Here is a 5375-nt window from a genome sequence, read left to right on the forward strand (position 1 = left end):
GGCCGTCTGATTGGCCGACGCACTGGTGAGGATTGACGGCAGCCAATAGGGAATTCGCAGGGTTGAGGGTTTGAACCTTGGCTCCTCCGGTAGCTAATTAAAGCTTTTTTTTTTTCAGCTTAAAGACTGTAAGTTAGTTTTGATGTTACTCTAAGTTCACTGTGAGGATTTTTAATGTGTTATATATAAAAAATGTACTTATTTACAATGTCAGTGTCAGAAAATGTCAGTTTTTATGATTTGTAGGAAAATGCATGAGTGTGAGTGGTAAACTCCCTAAAAACCTGCTTTTACAGGATTTTTTTTTTTTTTATTTATTTACTTTTTTAATAAAGCAGATGTTTGTCTGGTTTCTTCCTCAATTGATCTTTTTTTTAAAAAAAAATTACACACAATGTTTTAATTCATATTATTGTTGTTTTTATTGTGACAACATTTTTGTTCTGACATTTTAAGTGTTTTTTAAAAAATGCTAGACAAGTGTAGTTTATTATGATGATGATTTATTATACGATTGCTATTATTATTATTAATATTATTTTTGTTATTAATTAATTGATGTATTTATTTTGACAGTAATAATAGATTTAGTTTTGTCCATTGGTATAGACAGAGGATCTGAAGGAGTTAATCATGTTCCTGTAAGATTATTATCATTATTATTATTATTATTTATATTTTTATAACAATAAAACATTCATAAAGGGAGAGATTCACATTTAAAGATCTCTGATGTGATCTGTAACACTTGATGTTTGGTATTATCATTTGTTTAAATGTAATTTTGCACCCCATAACGTCTGTTTCACATAAATAAATACAAGACAAAATTTTAAGATTTTTTTTCTGCGAATAAAGCAAAATCAAGTCAAATCAGACTGGTTTTGACACCAATTTCTGCTGATGTCAGAATAATGTTTTTTTTAATTTTTAACTTCAGCTCTGTTGAAACTGAGTTTGGAATAAAAAAAAAATAATATTCTGCTCCTCAGAAATTGAAGAAGTTCAACAAAACTTTTACAAAAAGCTGTCAGTCCTTTTGAAGAATCCCAAACGTACTGAGTCGTTTTGCGTCTGTGTTCGTCTGTGATTTTACTGTTTCTTTCCTGCTTTAGGCCGTTTAACTCCAGTATTTTGTGCATCACAAGTGCTCGTTATCTTTTAGTAATAATGAAAAATACTGATTTTAACGGAGAAACGGTGCTGTGCAGAAAGTCTGCAGGGACTGAAACTTTAGTTTAATGTACTGACTCAATAAATGTCTCGAGAGTGGGGTGCAGGAATCTCCTTTTTTAGGAAGGAAATGTAATTTAGTCCAGACTGAAATATCTTTAATGCATCACTAATAATATTTAAGGTCACATAAATAGTTTTTCTTAATGATCAGCAGAAAACAAAACATGAGATATATTACCTCTTGTTTCCTTTCCTACCCTCCACAGATAAATCTGCCGCTTAAATCACGTCCATATGTTTCTGTATAAATGTTTTTTTTTTAGGTATATTATTATATAATACACCAGATACAAACTAAAAACTGGAGTAAATCAGACATTTAAGTTTATTTTCACACTTTATATTAAATTCTACAAAAAGCATATTTTTATATATTATCCTATAAAACACACAACTGCTCTATTTTTAATAATATTAGAAAAAAAACCTCTAAACTAATCAAAGAGGTTAAAAGCTCTTAAAGTTAGACCATTTCTCAGTAAAATCCTGTTTTTGAGCTTTATTATTATTCTCCTGCCAACTATTAAATATGGTAGTGCCAGATATGTGTCTTTAAAGTGCATAAAAAGTGAGTTATTGTTTCACATCAAACAGCTGATTCATCAGAAAAATCTCCATGAAAAATTAAGAGGAAATAAATAAATACACCAGTATTTCTGTTAAGCTCTTTGTCTATCTATGCTGTATAAAAAAATGTTTTATTTTTATAATATTATAAAAAATACAATCACAAGCAAAATAAAAAGTCAGACTTATTTTAAAATTTGGATTGTCACGTTTTTTGTATTAAATCCCCTCAAAAAGCACAAATTTATATATTATCTTAATAAACACAACTGTCCTAATTTAAATAACATTAAAAAGATATCTTTTCTAAACTCATCATGGTAATCAACTAATATGATTATAAAATTGAATAAAGATATTTATAGAAACTAATACAAGCAGGAGAAGCTATTTATTTGAACAGATGACTGAAACATGAATTAAATGAGCATTTACTCGTTTTTTTTTCTTGTTATTTTAATGTTTTATTTTTTTTTATTTTTTTAAGTTTCCACCTTTTAAGGCTCTTATATTTCTTTTTTTTATGATTTTTTTGTTTTTTTTTGCTTTTTTTTTTTTATGTCACCGTTTTTTGATTTTTTTAAAATGTGCATTATTTTTCCACTTCATTTTCGTCCATGGGGTCATTTTTTTTTTTTACAGTTCTTTCCATATTTTTTTTTTGCTTCTATTTTTTTTTTTGTTGTTTTTTATTTTTTTTCTTTTTTTTTTTTATTATATTTTTTTTTATGTTTGTTTAGGTTTTTTCATTCATTGATTAATGGCTTTTTTTAAAGTCAAAGCACACTCGGAGGAGCTCGGGCCGATCAATAAAAATTAACTGCCCAAAATTCATCATTTTCTACAACAAAAGCTTTTTTTTTTTTTGTTTTGCAGGAAAAGAAAAAAACACAATTTTAACAAGATTTTTTTAGCATGCGGTTTATTCGATGCATTTGAAGTGCAGCAGAGCGGGCCGCTCGCTTCCAGCGTGAGCTCGGCACAGATTTAAACTGAGAATTTTGATCTTTTTTTTGATGCCAAACAGACGGAGGTTTACGCTTATTTTTTTTTTTAGCGCAGATAATGGGGGGGCTTTTTTGATGGTCCCTGGGCTCCACAGAAACCCTCATTTAGTTTTTTGTTTTTTTTATTTATAATTTTTTTTTTTCCAGTAAACCTTTTGGTTTTTGAAAAAAACAACAGACAAAACCGTGTTTTATTTATATCTTGTTTTTTTGGTTTGTTTTTATTTATAAACAGTGATTTTTAATTTTTATTTCTATACCGATATCCTCGAATAACTGATTAGTTTCCACTTTTCGATTTTTTTAAGATACCGCTTAATTTCTTTTTGTTTGTATTTTTGGGATTTATTTTATTTTTATGTTTTTTTTTTTTTTGTTTACATTTTCATTAAAAAAAACATTTCAGACAAAAATTTTATTTTTTCACATTTGTAAAATAGTTTCATTTTTTTCACATTTTTTTTCAAATTTTCATTTGTCCCATTATGTCCCAACACCCACACAGGAGCAGAAGGCAGGGACTTTTTTTTTTTTTCATTTTTGGAGATTTTTGTTTTTAGCAGCACCCGGCCAGACACCCACAGAGACACCGGCAGATTTTTACAGGCGGATGTGGCATTTGGACCCCAACTGTGTTTGAGAATTTATTATTATTTTGTTATTATATGGCCCACGACAGTTTAGTTTTTAACGCGCGACCACCGACAAGAGCACTTTTTAAGACACCAAACAGCGGACACCGACATTTTTTTCCACGGTTTTAGAATGAGGAGGGTTACTGTTTTACATTTTTTTTATTTTTCTGGCGGAGAATTTGAGCAGAGCAGACACCGGCATTGTTGATTTTTTTGCGGAGAGTTTGAGAGCGGAGCGGACATTTGCGGATACACCGACAGCAGACACCGACGGAGACACCAGCAGGATTTGAGACGGAAAAGTGCGTACATTTTGGGAGACACTATTTGAAGAATGTGAGCAGATCGGACACTGGCATTTTTTTTTTTTGATTTTTTTTAGCGAGACACCGACATGAGATTTATTTTTTTTTTGTTTTTTATTGTTATTCTTCTTTTTTTTTTTTTTGATGGACATTTGAAGACTGGGAGTTTATGAGCATTTGAGCAGACACGTTTTTGCGGAGAAATTTTTAGAAGCAGATACCGACATTTGTGAGTACGTTTTCTCGGATTTAATATTTAGGTGTCCCCCTAGGACATTTCCTGGATTTTTGGTACCCATTTATGGCGTTTTGGGGATTTTTTTTAGGGACTTTCAGGACTTTTTTTTAAGATTTACAAGGTAATTTTCTAGATTTTAGGTAATTTTATTAGCTTAACCTCTATTCGGGCTTTGGTGGACTCTTCACTTTTTTATTTTTGTTATTATTTTGATGCCGTCTTTTTTCAGTATTGGCACCTTTTAAATACAATTACAATTTGAAACACTTATTTTTATTGTCAATAAGAAAAATATTGGGGGGCCCCAAATCCTTGTCGGGGGCCAGATTTGGCTTTCGGCTGTAAATTGAGCACCACTAGAATTAGGGTTTAAGGATTTTTTTCCCCACTGATGGGTAATAATTAGGGCCGTTGTTAGTTTGAATCTAATAGGCTAACGTTAGCAAATACCTAATAGTTAATTCAAAATAAACTATAAAAATGTTCACCTTGTTCATTTAACACACTACCCACAACACACCAATACACACACATACCACACACACACAAGCCCCCTGTAACCTTTTTATATAAAAATAATAATAAAAATATATGATTAAAAAATATATTATAGATATAAAAATACAAAATATAATCCGAGTCGCTTTCGGTATCTAATTTTTTAGGAATTTATAATATTTAAAGTCCTGCCCTTTGACGCATATCCCAAACTCCTAACAACGTTTACGATTTCTAGTATTATTAATTCACGAAAATTTTAAATAAACGACATAATTCCAAAGTTCGATACAGGCCTAAAAGGCTAGCGTGTGAGTAGGGAAATGTATTCGATGGTGTGCGATTATGTTTAATGTCCTATGGTATGACTTTTAAATGACCTGTCAAAAAATATATGTACATTAAATTCGTAAGTGCAGATAATTTAAATCGAAAATCAAGCTTTAATTTAGTCTGCAGCTAAAGCAACGAACCGAGTCAGTAATTACATTCACATAAACAATGCTCTTTAGGCTTATGTCGAGGAGCTGTAAAATAGCATAAGTTCCCTTGAGTTAAAAAGTGAAACTATTAATTGACCCTGTGCATGAGCAGAGGAAATTAGGTAATCCATTATGTGAGTTAAGGTGGTGGTAGTGAAAGCAATGGTGGTCGATTTTTGGGTATCCGGTACGGGGAAGTATGGGGGTAACTGCCAAAATAGGCTCGGGATGTGTGTGGTGGTACAGGCGTTGAAATTTTAAGGGTTCGGGGGATTTAATAACAGTTTGTTTGAGAAATAAAAATGGAAAGAAAAAACACAATAATTAACAAGATCTCGTGTGAAATTTAGCAGTGTGTTATCCTGCATGTGTGAGCATGCCACAGAGCTAGAAGAGCCGGACGAAAT

Source organism: Plectropomus leopardus, chromosome 6 (assembly GCF_008729295.1).
Source record: "Plectropomus leopardus isolate mb chromosome 6, YSFRI_Pleo_2.0, whole genome shotgun sequence".
NCBI lineage: Eukaryota > Metazoa > Chordata > Actinopteri > Perciformes > Serranidae > Plectropomus > Plectropomus leopardus.